General features: G+C 34.9%; 1 protein-coding gene across 3 annotated transcripts in view; it reads right to left on the reverse strand.

The window, feature by feature from the left end:
- The window catches only part of DOK6 (docking protein 6), a 409,710-nt gene that overhangs the window by 254,524 nt on the left and 139,587 nt on the right, over positions 1 to 15,599 (reverse strand). The gene's annotated exons all lie outside the window — the stretch shown is intronic.

Here is a 15,599-nt window from a genome sequence, read left to right on the forward strand (position 1 = left end):
ATACAGAACCCTCAGGTGCCCTGCGGATGTGCAGAGTGAAGCTGCTTTCTGAAAAGTCATCTGGTTGCACATACATAAGTGCTCACATATCCTTCACGCAACGATCTTATTCTTTTTTATATATGCCAGAAAATTTCTCACATTGGGGCATAAAGACACAGAACAAAAATCTTAATTACTTCATTGTTTGAGGTAATGAGAAGTTGCTGGCAATCCAGTTTCTATCGCTAGAAAAATGGAAAAGTAAAATATAATGGATATAAACTATGGGGTATCATGTAACAGGTGCAACTGGCAAAATGGAGACACAGAAATGCAAATAGGTCTAAAAGTCATAATGCAACATGAATTAAAAATAAACATAGTAAGTTATAATACAATATTACCTACGTGAATTAACAAAGCAGGACATGTTCAAAAAATCAACAGTATACATTTATAAGATTCACATAAAGTTTCCCATCAAAATCATTATAATGATTATGGAAGCAGAGAGATGAATGGGATTAAGAAATGGGAATAAAATAGATTAATCAAATATTATAGAGATGAATGATGATAGCATCCATTAACTTAGCAATAATGATTAAATCAACCTTTGCAGCTGCCTTCTATCACACTAGAAAAAGAAAGAGGAAAGAAGGAAGGAAGAGAGGGAGGGAGGGTTGGAGGAAGGAAGGAAGGAAGAAGGAAGGAAGGGAAGGAGGGAGGGAGGAAAATCCACTTCCTAAAGAAAAGTCAACTGAATGATATGTGAAATTGTAGCAGGTCAACTGCTATTAACAATTATATGGCTATTACAACTTTTCAGTGCTCTGAATTAGTCTTCAGCTCAGCTCTCTATGGCTTAGTATGTGGTAACTCCTAACATAGTAACTAATGGGCACAATTATGTTTTGCTAGTAAAGGACACAGAGTGGAAAGAGTATTGGTATGATCATTAATGTATATCAATTCCAAAGAGTATATATATAAGAAAGCTATAAGAGACTCTGGTTACTTCCCTATGCTTATGAGACCAACTCTAGGTGAGATCCATGACTTAACTGCGAATCATGTTTAGCTTGTTTACCTATATATACTTACAGCGTCTAGACAGGATATCCAGGATTATTTATACCTTTTTATTTAGATTAAAAAATGCATAGCTTTAAGTAATAGAAAACTCGAATATCAGTGATTGAAATCTGTGGTAGGCAAACTATGACCTGTGGGCTGGATTTAAATAAATTTTGTAAATAAAGTTTTATTGGAACACAGCCATTTGTTTACGTATTGTCTGTGGCTGTTTAATGTACTACAAGGGCAGAGTTGAAGAGTTGCAACAGAGACCTTAGGATCTGCAAAGCCTAAAATTTTTACTATCTGGCCCTTTACAGATAAAAGTTTGCTGGCCACTGATTTAAGCAAGATTTTTTTTTTTCTCACATAATAACTTAGAGGTAGGCAGTTATTGGTGTTAGTTTAGCAGTTTGATAATATTAGAGGCAACAACTCAGGCCCAAATACAGGTATTCCCCACTTTTCAAAAGTTCTCTTTAGACCACTTCCCATTTATTAAAGACCTACATCAGCACCTGTTTTCGCCAGCATTTCTCTCAAGCTCATCTCCTCAGGGCACAAAATGTCTGCTGCATTTCCCGCTATCACGTTTTCAGTGTAGAAAAAGGGAATAAGGGACATTACTGGCTATATCAGAAAATATAAATTCCCTTCTAACCTTTTAGTGGGCTTAAAATTTTTATCTCATTGGCCAGAAATGTACCTCCATAACTGCAGGAAGTGTAAAAAGTGATCATCTAGCTCTTTCAGTCTCTATATTGAAGATGGGAATGGAAGAAGTGAGTTACAAATGGGTGGATGTTGAGTTAGCAATTAATTCAATTAAACCCCATGCCTGAACTGTCAGAGTTGCATCATGTTTTGCTTCAAATACAGTACCTATCTTGTGTATACCTCCTACAGGCTATGAGGGAAAGGGGATACTCTCACTTTTGCCAGACCAAAAACATCCCTTCCCAAATGAAGATAAACAAAAATTTAAATAGTACACACTAGAGTTAGATCACAACACAGAGATACTCCAGGTCACCTCACCTAGTCACGGGAGCTTTTTCTCCAGCTGGTCGTAGGAGAGACAGAGATTCGAAGCTTGAGAATGTCTTGGTGTTCCACTGCTGTCTCAGAGAGGGAAAGAGCCACATAAGTCAAGGATTTCGGGCAGCCTCTAGTTGCTGAGAGCAAACCTTCTTGGCAGCCAGCAAGGAAACAGGGACCTCAGTCTTACAGCTGCGAGGAACTGAATCAGCCAACTCCAGAAGGAGCTTGGAAGCAGATTTTTCTCCAGAGCCACCAAATAAGAGCTCAGTCTGACTGACCACTTGACTTCACGCTCATGGAACCCTCAGCAGAGAACCCAGCCATACTGCACCTTACGACCTGTGCACTGTGAGCTCATAGATGCCCGTTTTTTGAGACCCTGAGTTGGTGGTACTTTGTTACACAACCATAGTAAGCGAAAGTTATATTCCAATTATTTGTCATTAAACTGCATAAAAGATCCAAGTTTGGGGATAATAATGAGTCTGATCACATGAGTCTATCTGCAAGATGGAACTGGAATAAAAGACAGGAAAGTTGACTTTTACATCCACCATCAGAGAGTCAGCTGTACTAACTCTAAGACTAGGAGAATATCATGTAGCCCTGAGCTTAGCAGGACAATTTCCACTACACCAAGACAACTTTTTATGAAAGGGTTAAAAAGGAGAATAGTGGAGAATTACAGACTACTGCAAATCCAATTAAATTTTCATTTTATAGTACCCTGGATTTCTAAATATGATTAACTTGATTCCAAGACATAGAAAAGGAGAACTGGGGTGGGAATAGTTGCATAAAACTTACAATCCCTCTTTCTCTTTTTCTCCAAATAAATGGGGGAAAACCCCTAACTTCCCTGAATATTGTATAGCAGGAATTTAATCATTTCTTCAGGATGTCAAATTATGTGTGAAAATAATTCTGAGTAGAACAAATTCAACACTTATTTCACTGAATCTCAAAGCCTATGGTTCCCTAAATTAAGAACCTGTTCTCTAATCAACAAAATCAGTTTAGTGGCTACTATCGGTTTGTAACCTAAGATTGTTTAATGGGTAATGAAAATTTTACCTTTTGTTATTAGAAGTATTAGATAACTCTGCAATGACCTATATGGGAACAGAATCTAAAAAAAGCGTGGATATATGTATATGTATAACTGATTCACTTTGCTGTACAGCAGAAACGAACACAACATTGTAAAGCAACTATACACTAATAAAAATTAAAATAAAATAAAATGGCCACTGGGCCAATGTAAACACACACACACACATACAAAAAGAAGTATTAGATGTAAAAAGGATTTACAATTTTTAAAATATTATATAATTAGAAACAAATATGAAACAGCGTTATTTATAAAATAAAAGATGCTACAAAGATATTTATAGCAAGGTACAAAGTAATAATTCAAGAATAAAGTCTCACTAAAATATTCTTCAAATTTTAAGTTGTAAATGAATATGCATTCATTACTTGAAGTATAATATATAACTTTCCATTAATGGTAGAAAAACAATTTATCCTCAGTGAATATTATGCAATTAGCTTTTCCCTTATTGCATCTGTCAGATATTATACAACTAAGCAGACTCTGTTAATGGGTAAGAGATTTTTAAAAATCCAAAATACATTGATGATATCCTGAAAGAATAATTAAGGGCACTGGATCTCAATCCATTAGATAAATGTAACAATGCTTCAGAAATCATGGAAATAATGTCATAACAAAATTGTGCTGTTGAATATTCTTTCTCAAATTTACTATCTGATTTACCACGGAAAATGGCTTGTTTGAAATTACAAGTTACTTTATCATGCAAATTGGTCTCAAAATTTTTCTAACGTTGGTATGAATTATGTCTCTGGTTTCAAAGATGCAAAATCTGAGGCTGATATGACTTGCACAACCATAACTGTTTTAAGTTTCACATTGTCTTACATGAAGCTGTCATCTCACTTTCTGAGCTATGATATTATTTGCATTTTACAGACAGGAAAGCGAGAGAAAGACATTGTTTAAAGCATAGTATGTCTTCCTGATGTAGCACCACTGCAGAGGATTGCCTCCTACACACACAAGCGAGTAGTTTTAAAAAGTGAATAAAGACAATAATTTTCCTAACATAAATCATATTGCTGCACATTCTAAGTCAAGCCCAGATTAATCATACAGATATTTTCTAAGAGTCTGATTCCATATTTCTCAGCGAACAGATATCTGTCATAGAGCGATAGGTTATAAACAAGTCCTCATTGCTGAGTGATTGCTTTTCCATGGCTTTCTTAAGCCACACAGAATGATTCTTATTGGAGATATCTTAGACGTTGCAACATTTCAATTGACCTTGACTCAAGTATTACAAACATCAAGTCTAACTCTGGGAGTTCCCTATTATTTTGAGATCACAGCTCCATAAATCCCCTCCATCCAAAGGTCTTAACCCATGGTCTCTCCTGCTGATCTCTGAGAGCTGTCCACTCACAGCCCATCCATCTCTGTCAGTGAAGGTGCATCCAGCCTTAGGCATTTCTCCCCTTCATCTTATCCTACATAAAACCAACTTTTCGTATTCCATTTCTATGAGTCTTCCCTGAGTGACTAGCACTAGTGCTCAGATATTATGAGACAATTAACAAATGATCATGGATTAACTTGACTGTCACAGGAACCAACGTGTGTGTCCATAGGAGCTTCTGTTCAAGAAACTGAAACGTCTTCAAACTAAGAGATTACAGCTAGATGAATGAATGAATAAATACACAAATGGATAAGATGCCTTAACCCAAATCAATGATTATCACTCTGGGGACTTCTGGTGGGTATTTCAGGAGAAACCAAGCCTATGCTCACTCTTCACATCGCACCAAGTGTGTGCTCATCCAAGCATGTAGCCATTTCTTCAGGGAATCAAAATGAAAATGTTCAAGATACCACACTGTACACATGTGCTGTTTCTACACTTACTGATGCTTTTGCTTCTAGCTTTAAGGACATGCTATGTTTATAGGTGGCTGTTTTTCATAAGGACGCCTTCATCTTTTCCAAAATTCTCTCAGATGTTTACTTTACATATAGATAAATACGACAACTCCAAATAGGAGTAAAACAGAATAAAACAATGTTTTTAATGTCAGGTTATAGGGAATTTAGAAATAATATTGGTCTCAATATGGCCATCGCTTTTCTGGCATTGAGTAGAATGGGAACTTCACATAGCACTATCTTCATTCATCCTTCTAAGGGATTTTATTTATATTTTCCTCACTACAGAAAGCACTCATATTTACTTTATTAAAATTTCTATAAACTGTTTCTTTTTCATCTACTTTGAAAATTAAGGAAAATTTATTAGCTGATTCTATGTAAATTGCTTTAGTTCAGTTTTCATTGAGGATAAATGTGTTTTGAATATCTGTTATGACAATTATATATAGCTACATTTTCAACCCTAATGCATTTTTAATAACTTCCTTCAGCAGCTAGTGATTTGAATTTCAAATTTCCTTCTACCGAGAAGTAAAAAAAAAGTATATACCATTTTATAGCAGTTTCATATAAAAAAACTGATTTATGCAGCAAGATCTCTCTCACAGTAAACATATCAAATGTCTAAATGAGATCAGTAATACTCATAAGCTTTATAATATGTACGTTTCAGCTAGAGTATAGCATTAAAGTTGGTAAATAAAAATAATTGTATCCTTAGATTATTTTGCAGAAGTCCTTCACTTAGGTTGGAAACATTTTGTTCATTTGATTGATTATTTTAATTTATTGCTATTGAGCACTACAGCAGATTTTAGGGCATATCAAAATAACCGACTAATCAGAAGTTTAAAGTGTTTAAACGTTAACAAATAGGACAATTTGGGAAACCCATAATGGTCTACTTCTTTAAGCCATCTTGAAAATGAAGTATTTTTTTTCCAATTCTGGAGATCCAATATTTGGACTGAGCATTAGTTGTTCAAGGGAAAACAAAGATTTTAAATATGTCAGCCTTTTTCATAAAGAGATCTTTCTTTATTGACCTGATCATCAGAGGGAACTATGGGAAATTTAGAGCTTTGCCATGTTCACATCTGAAAAAAAGGATTCATAATTCTATAAATGGAAAAAGCCATGGGAAGTGATAGTTCAGTCTTTGATTTTGAAGAAGAGAAAGTATATTTCAGGATAAAAATGTCACGAACATCTGTGATTGTTTTTATTGCCTTGATGGCTGGCTGTCCAGGCCTTGGACAAATTAACCCCATCTGACCCCTGGGGTGGCCTTCTGGACACTAGCTACACCTACCCGCCCTGTCACAGGGAGGGGTAGCCCCAGAGCAGAGCAGGACTCACACAGACTCCAAAGTTCTGTCTTCTCTCTTCTTAAAACTCTTTGCAAATGTCAGTATTTTTAATAACTTTATGGTAAAATTAACAATTATCTCTTTAGAATTATTAAATTTTTCAGCTAGGAGTATATTTAAAGAGTCTTGGTAATTACTATACATTTTATAAATTTTACTGGTTAGGATTTTCATGTTTATTCTACTAGCATTTCCTCATTTAAATGGGACTTTTCATAATTTTCTATCATTCCTTGAATTAGTTGGTGTTTTTTTCAGTCAAGTATCAACTTTTTGATTTGTAACTCTCAATAAATTTATAATTGAAATACCTGTGAAATATCTTGGATGTCACCATAAGGCTGGAACTAAGGTCAGTGTCTTTTATAGAAGATGGTTTCATTTTACACTGATCAGGCTTTGACAGAGAAGTGTTGACATACATCCACCTTCACATTAATTCTGTTCAGTAGATTTCCTGGGCAGTTTCACTACAAACTGGCTGTACTTCTAATTGTTTAATGAAATATATATGTGAATATACCATACATAAATACTTCAAAATCTAACATGCCAAGAATCACCTTTTTTTCACCCAGTCTCGATGAACAGCACGACCATTCATCCCTCACCCAGTCCTGAAAAGATATCGTCTTATTCCTCTCTCTTCCATTTCGCCGATATCCAATCAGTTACTAAGTCTTCTTAATTCTACTGACTGTACCTAGAAAATATCACCCAAATCTATCTCCTCTCCATTCACTTTACCCGTCTCCATTTAGGACCCTGTTGTCTATTACGGGGAAGTGGAAATAATGATACTATAATATTTAATTATATTGTTTTTCTGTATATAGTCTATTATCCCATTCATTTGATGTGATGTCACGCAAATTATTTTTTTCTGAATACGTATTTGAAGATATGAAAAACCATTTAAAACACTTCACAACTGCTCTATTGCTTACAGGATAGAGGTTAAACTCATGAGGAAGGTATTTATGACCCTTCACTTGCCTCACCCACTTCCTTTGTGCTTATTTTCCACCACTACAGCCCTCCTTTCAGAGTTTGCCAACACTAGATTCCTCAAATTTTCTTCAACTCACCACCATGCAGTGTAGCTTCAGTACTTGTAATCACCCTTTTTCTTCCTCATAGAATGCATCCCTCTCCATTATTTTGTTTTGTCAAAACAGAGTAATCTTAAGAAGCCCTTTGGAAAGTCCTGATTTCCAAAGGTACACAAGTGTTTCCTTTTACTTTTATTACTGCACTTCACCATACTTCATTGTAGTTAGCTATTTATAACCTAGCTTTCTTGTATTGTAAGATCTTAAAACAATAATGATAATAACTCTTAACATTTTTTGACTGCTCTAGACAGTCTTTAAAGAGTTCACATGTAGTATCTTATTTACACCTCTTGGAGGAGTAGGGCAATTACTGTCACTATTGGAAAAATAAGAAGAGTATCTCACCTCTTCATCTTCTGAGCCTCAGTGTCTATCTAGTCACTAGGTATCACAGTTTCACAAAACTATATATTATTTTATATTATATTATTAAAATAGTCTTTTCTCTGTTTTCTTGGATTGGGTTTGACAGTCGGTTCCCAATATGCAGGGCGGGGCGCTTTTCCTTTGTAGCACAGCAGAAGTTACTCTCAGTGGCAACATGCACCTGTACGTTACTTGTGGCACCCAGTGAAAGCAAATATTTACATGGAAAGTTTTTCCTTTAATTTGAGCAACATCAGAGTTGCCCAATGGTAATATAATTTTGGTGGCTAGGGAGAACTTTATCATGTGTGAGTGATAAAGCGTGGCAGTATTGAATAATAGAAGAGATGATAAAAGAGAATTTGAATAATGCTAGCTGTACATTCTAAGGAAATAAAGAAGCAAAAATCAGTGTCATAGAGCTAGTTAAGAAGAAAAGTAGTGAGGTTGACACAAATATTTTGGTCTGAATGCCAAAGAGACATTTCAATTTTAACATATACAAAGTAAAAGCGTGTGATTTTTTTTTTACCCAGAGCCTATAATAAGACAGCCAGTGAAGCATTAGGCAAAACTTGCTAAAATAGTATCAAAATAAGAGAAGAAACCATTTACATATTTTCTTGAAAACAACCGTTAAGATTTCTTATTACTGATGAATCATGACCAAATTATTCTCCTTAACAGAATTGGTCTAACTTCATGGTTTTAATTCACAATCACTGAGGAAAAAAATAAGATAAAATTCCTGAAAGGAAATTTAAATCACTAGGAAACAAAATTAGCCTCCCAACTGCTGGGAATAATAAGTTGTAATAATAAAAACCTTGAATCTCCAAAACATTGCCATGAGAAAAGTAAATTTTAGCTGTCACACACACTGAATCTAGTTATTGAAGTGCTTTAGGAAGTTTCAAGTTACAGTCGGTGATATCTGTTTAGTTATTTATTAAAAGATGAACTATTCCTATTCTCACTGCACTGCACAGGATCTTTCATGACTTAATTTTCACAGACTGGAGAGAGAGCTTACACACATAAAGTGTGTATGTTTTGAAAGCGTTAGTCATAGTTTTCTAACAATTTTTATTTAACCTACTTATATCTGCAGTCATTCTTTTCCTTCTTTTTTGTTAAAATGAATGCTCTCTGGTTCTGTTAAAAGACCAAACCCTATTATACACAAGAACCTTTTAATCATCACAGTTTCTGTCTACTAGATTGTTCCCTTTGGCATATAGGTGCGTTACAATACATGTCGTATTTAAAAAACATATCTGCTCTATATATTGGCTCAATTTTACAGTGAAACGTCTTGAAAAAAACTGCCTGAGTAGCTATTCGTTCCTTACCCCTCAATCTCGTGTAAGCTACTCCAGGTGAAATAAGTCCCCACGTTTCACTGAAATAGCTCTTGGCAAAGCCACCAAAGACCTCCATGTTGTCAGCCCAATGGTCCCTTTTCTGTCACCTTTCTCAATCTCTCAAACTAGACAGAGATGACCATTTGTTCACATTTTTTAGCACAGTTTTCTCTTAGTTTCCAATGGTTTACCCTTAGTGTTATTTTTCTCATCTTACTGCCTGCTGTTCTCAGATTTCTGTTCTGGCTCCTCCAGCTCTGCTAATCCTCTAAGTGTTGGAGTGTTATCTCCTTTTTCTTCATTCTTTCCCAAGGACGTTTTATCCAGTGTTACAGAATAAAGTGCTATCAATGTGCCAGTGACAGTCAGATAAATAACTTTATCAGTGACATTTCCCCCACCCCAGCTCACATTTGTTTATCTAATTGACTACTTGACATTTTAGTTTGAATGCTTAATAGACATTTCAAATTTAACATATGCTAAGTGAAAACTTGTGATTTTTACTCAAAGCCTGCTCTTCCGTCTTTCCCATCTTCATGAACTGCGCCATCCTTATCTCTGTTGCTCAAGTCCATGAGTCCTACCTTTCACTTACACTCAACATTTAATCCATAGGTACATCCTGTCCATTTTCACAAACTATATCCAAAATGTGTCCTTTGACCTCCAACTTCAATATAAACACATTCATTGGAGTTACCACCACATCTAGGCTAGACAAATAACGCCTAACATTTTCTAAACTAACCATACACCAAGTAAGTAGTTATATGCTTAGCTATAAATTTTCCTTTGTTAATAACAACTAATTATATTTAATCTCGTTGTTTGTCTACAGTACCATTCATTCCTTACAACAGCTCTCTGTGGTAGGCACTATTAAAATCTTAATCTGTCAGAGGAGAAAAATTAGGTACATAGAGGTTAAATAACTTATGCAATTTCACACAGCTGTTAAATATGGAAGCTGGATCCCAGAGCCTACACTCTTACCCACTGTGTAATGTGGTTAAGATTCTTTTTCATTCCAACTTTATTACTGCCATGTCATTGACCCATAACATTGTGTAAATTTAAGGTGTACAACATAATGTTTGGATACACATATATTGTGAAATGATTACCACAGTAAGGTTAGTTAATATCTCCATCACCATTGGTCAAAGGGTAAGATGCATAAGTTCTGAGGAGCTAATGTACAGCATGGTGATTACAGTTAACAGTGCTGTATTATATACTTGAAAGTTGCTAAGAGAGTAGATTGTAAATGTTGTCACCACACAGACTCAAAAGGGGTTAAGATTCTTGATCTTTCTCAACAGTCTGTTTTCCAGGATGATCTTTTTCCTTGTTAAATTTATTGAAGAATGATTTATACAGAGTAAGTTACCGCCATTTAAAGTGAACAACTGAATGAATTTTGACCATTGCATGTACCTTTTAAACCACCACCACAATAAGAATAAAGAGCGCTTCCATCATCCCCTAAATGCCTTAGGTCCTTTTGCAGGCCAACCTTCCGTCTATTCCTCCCTCAAAATAGGCAACCAAGGGGCTTCCCTGGTGGCGCAGTGGTTGAGAGTCCGCCTGCCGATGCAGGGGACACGGGTTCGTGCACTGGTCCGGGAGGATCCCACATGCCGCGGAGCGGCTGGGCCCGTGAGCCATGGCCACTGAGCCTGTGCGTCCGGAGCCTGTGCTCCGCAACGGGAGAGGCCACAGCAGTAAGAAGCCCCCACGTACCGCAAAAAAAAAAAAAAGGCAAACAAGGATATGATTTTTTTTCTATAAATAAGAATTTTGTTACTACAAATACAAGGGTGAAATTATACAATATGTATTATTTTGGGTCTTCTGTCTTTCAGTCAGCATTATGATTCTGAGATTCATCTGTTATTATGTGTATCAGTAGGTCTTTCCTTTCATTCAGTGGTTTTCCATTGACGGATGTACCACAATTAGTTTATTCATTCTCCTGTTTGGGTTGTTTCCACTTGTAGACTATTTTGAATAACGCTACTATGAACATTTTCGTACATATATTTATTTGGACATGGCTATTCATTTGCGGGGAAGGGGAGTAAATTTCTAGAAGTGGAATGGCTGGACAGATGTATGTTTACTCTTTTAAAGAAGCTGCCAACTGTTTTACAAAGTGCTTATAAAATTTTACATGTCCATCAGCAATGTATGAGTTCTACAACTCTGGTTAGTTTCAATCTTTCTAGTTTTAGCCATTCTAATGGATGGACAGTGTTACTTTGAATTTAAATCTTGCAGATCACTGGTGATGTTGAGCATCTTTTCATGTTCTTGTTTGCTGTTCATATATCTTATTTTGGAAAATATCTGTTCACATCTTTTGTTCAACCTAAAATACTTTTGTTCAACCTAAAAATATCCTATTATTGAGTTCTAAGAATTCTTTAAGTATTCTGGATATGTGTTTCTGGTCAGAGAAATGTTTGCATGTATTTTCCCAGACTTACCGGCCTTTTTATTTTGTTAGCTAGATCACTTGAAGAGAAAAAGTTTTAAATTTCAATATAGCTCAATTTACCAATTTTTTCTTATGGTTTATACTTTTTGTGTGCTGAGAAATATTTGCTTATTACAAAGTGGAAAAGGTTTTCTTCTATACTTACTACAGGGAGTTTTATAGTTTTGGCATTTAAATTTAGACCAATGATATGCTCTGAGTTTATTATGTGTATAATGTGACGTAAGATCAATGTTCATTTATTTACATAGAGACATCTAGTTGTTCTAGCACCATTAGTTGGAGAAAGTTTCTTTTCCTATTGACTTGTCTTCATACCTTTGTCAAAATGCAACTGACCATATGTGTATCAGTTCATTTCTGACCTCTCTATTCCCTTCCATTGATCTATATAAATATCCTTTTGCTAAAATCATAATATCATGATTTCTATCACTTTATAGTAAGTCTTGAAATCTTATAAATTTCCAACTTTGTTCTTCTTTATTAAAATTGCATTGGTTAATATAGGTTATGCAAATATCCATATAGAATTAGTTTGTCAATACCTACAAGAAAATATTCCTGGAATTTTGATAAGAATTATGTTACATATCGATTTAGGAAGAATTGACATCCTAACAATATTGAATGGTATCAATCTAAGAATATTTTATTTCTTGCCATTTATTTGGGTCCTCTTTAATTCAGTTATTTTCCATAGTTTTCAGTGTAGAGATTGCACATGTGCTTTATAATTATTTGTTGGCACTACTGTAAATTGAGTTTTTTAAAAAAATTAATTTATCAAGTGTTAACTGCTACTATTTAAAATGCTAATGATCATAAAATGTCATTCACTAAATTCATTCATTAGTTCTGGTATTTGTTTTGAAGACGATCATGCATTTTCAACAAACGATTATGTCATTGAGCATAGAAAGAGTTTTCTTTTTCTTTTCTGTAGGTATTTGTTAGATGCTTTTTTTCTGATTAAGGAACTTCATTCTGTCCTTGATGTTCAGAGAGTTTTAAATCATAAATGGATGTTGAATTTTGTCTTTATATGCATACAGAAATGTCCTTCTGTATACATTTAAAGGATCCCATGATATATTTTCTCTTTATTTCTACATTATTACATTGGTCGACTTTCAAATGTTAAAACAACCTTGCATTTCTATCGTAAATCTTACCTGATCATATGTTATCATTTTAACATATTGTTGAATTAGATTTCCTAATATTTTGTTTAAATGTTCTGATTTGTAGGGATACTGATCAGTCCCTTTCCCCTAGTGTCTTTGTCTAGTTTTGGTTTTCAGATAATATCAGTCTGATAAAGTGAGTTGGAAAGGGTTTCCTCCTTTTTATATTTTCCTTAAGTATTTATGTGGATTAATTTTTTCCCTTTAAATATGTTGTAGTATTAACAAGTGAAATGATATGGACCTGAAGTTTTCTTGGTGGGAAAGTTGTGAACTATAAGTTCAAAGTTTTTATTAGGTCTTCAGCTATTGAATAAGACTGGGTAGTTTGTATCTTTCAAGGAGTTTGTCTATTTCCTTTAAGCTGTCAAGTAGAATTTGTAGTGATAACCCCTCTACTCCTACCAGCCTTTGATTTTTCTTATTTTTTTTCCTGATAAATTCGGTTAAGAGTTTATCAAGTGAGTGATTTTTCTGGTAAAAGAAACAACTATTGACTTTACAAAATTTCCTGACTGCTATTTTGGTTTCTGTTTCACTGATATTTTCTCCTGCATTTATTGTTTCTTTCTAATGTAAGAACTCATAGCTATACATTTCCCTATACTCACCGGTATAGCTCTATTCCACACATGCTGATATTTGTGTTTTTATTATCTTTGAGTTTAGAATACCTGCTAATAGCCTCTGTGACTACTACATTGCCTTGGAATTATTACCCCTTAGACTATGTTAATTACCAAATATTTAGCATTTACTAGACAACATTGATTTCTAAAATTAAATAATTTATGGTCAGAGAACACACTCTTTATGACCTCAACCCTTTTCAATTTATTAAGACTTGTTCATATTGAATCAAAATTATCTGCATATGTGTGTCTTTTCCTCTGGAATACAAGCTCCTTCAGGACAAGGACTGTGCCTCATACCTCTCCTCGTGGCCCCAGTGCATCGTGTAAAGCAGACAGCTTATACTTATCTTTGTCTAAATTATTAACCCTTATAGGTGGTTATAATACTGCTTATAATGTTGCCATTTTGCAAGTAGAAGATGGCTGAATCATGAGTACATGGACTCTAGGTGCGCTGGCTAGAGAGCGTCCAGCCAGGGTACAGCACTGACCAGCAGGCAGGCGTTCTGACCAGGAATCCACAGAATATATACTATGCTCAGTCTTCCAAAATTTTACTCAAAAACTAAACGTTACAGACTTACATTTCACGACCTGGCAGTTTGTCATTAAGTCAGGCTTAAAATTATTGCCATGGTCATCATCATCATACAAAATATCAATATGACTTCAGGCTGCAAATAATTTTTCATATAGTAAGAACATGCATCACTGTGTTGGTTGTTATTTGATACTCTATCTTAAATAGTCTTCAAAAGAGACATGTAATATTACAATTTTAAAATCCATGTCCTCATGAGAAAACCAAACTCCTATGAGCTTGTAAGTGGCTGGGCAGGAACTTGAACTTGGATTCTCTATTAGTAAATCTATATTAAAATACAGAATACCTCATAGAGAGTTAAAGAAATTCACATTTTAAGCCTTATGATATAGGTTCAAATCTAATACAAAAGATTGCTAGTTATTTGTGTAATAGGATTGGTTAGCACATTACTGCTGAATAATCTATTTTTAATAGACTTTAATTTTTAGAGCAGTTTTATGTTCACAGCAATATTGAGCAGAAAGTACAGAGCTTTCCCTTATGCAGCCTGCCCTCACAAATACATAGCCTCCCCCATTATCAATATCCCCACCAGATGGTACATTTGTTATAACTCATGAATCTACTTTGATACAACATAATCACCCAAAGTCCATATTTTACAGTAAGGTTCACTCTTGGTGTTGTACATTCTCTGGCTTTGGACAGATTTATAATGACATACATCCACCATTATAGTATCATAAAGGGTAGTTTCACTGTCCTAAAAATCCTCAGTCCTATGCCTATTTATCCCTCCCACCCCCCTCATCCCTGGCAAGCACTCTATTTTTAATAAAAGAAGAAATTAGCACTATACCTCACATAAAATAAATTCCACAGACTAATTACATTATTCAGGGTAACTTACTCTATGTTACCACCAGTGAGGAACTAAAGTCTTTCCTGAGCTTATGTAGGCATTCTATCAAAAAAGCAACGCTGTTTCACAATTCTGCATTCTGATCATGAATCCTCCACATTACGATCAAATACTTAACTCTTTTTTGACATTATCACCAGAGATAACTTTCAGCAGCACATTTAGCATCATTCTAGGGCAATTTCTTACATACTTTTAATTCTTAGGAAATTGCTATTTCGTTCATAGGATTTAAGTCACATCTCTACACATCAGCATACACGATGATCGTTCTTGTTATGCTGTAAAGAGCAAATGCTTTGTACATTAACAGTGTCATTAACACTGCTAACACCAGCCTCAAAAGTTTTATCTCCAAAACATTGCCCACGCTTTAAATCAAAGTAAAAAATGAACAATTAACCTGAAAAGAGGGAAAATGCCTACTCAGCACCTTGGGAAATGATCTGGTTGAGTTATGAGTCATCTCATTTTGCAAAGTAGCAATAAAAATGA

This window comes from Stenella coeruleoalba (assembly GCF_951394435.1).
Source record: "Stenella coeruleoalba genome assembly, chromosome: 14".
Lineage (NCBI taxonomy): Eukaryota > Metazoa > Chordata > Mammalia > Artiodactyla > Delphinidae > Stenella > Stenella coeruleoalba.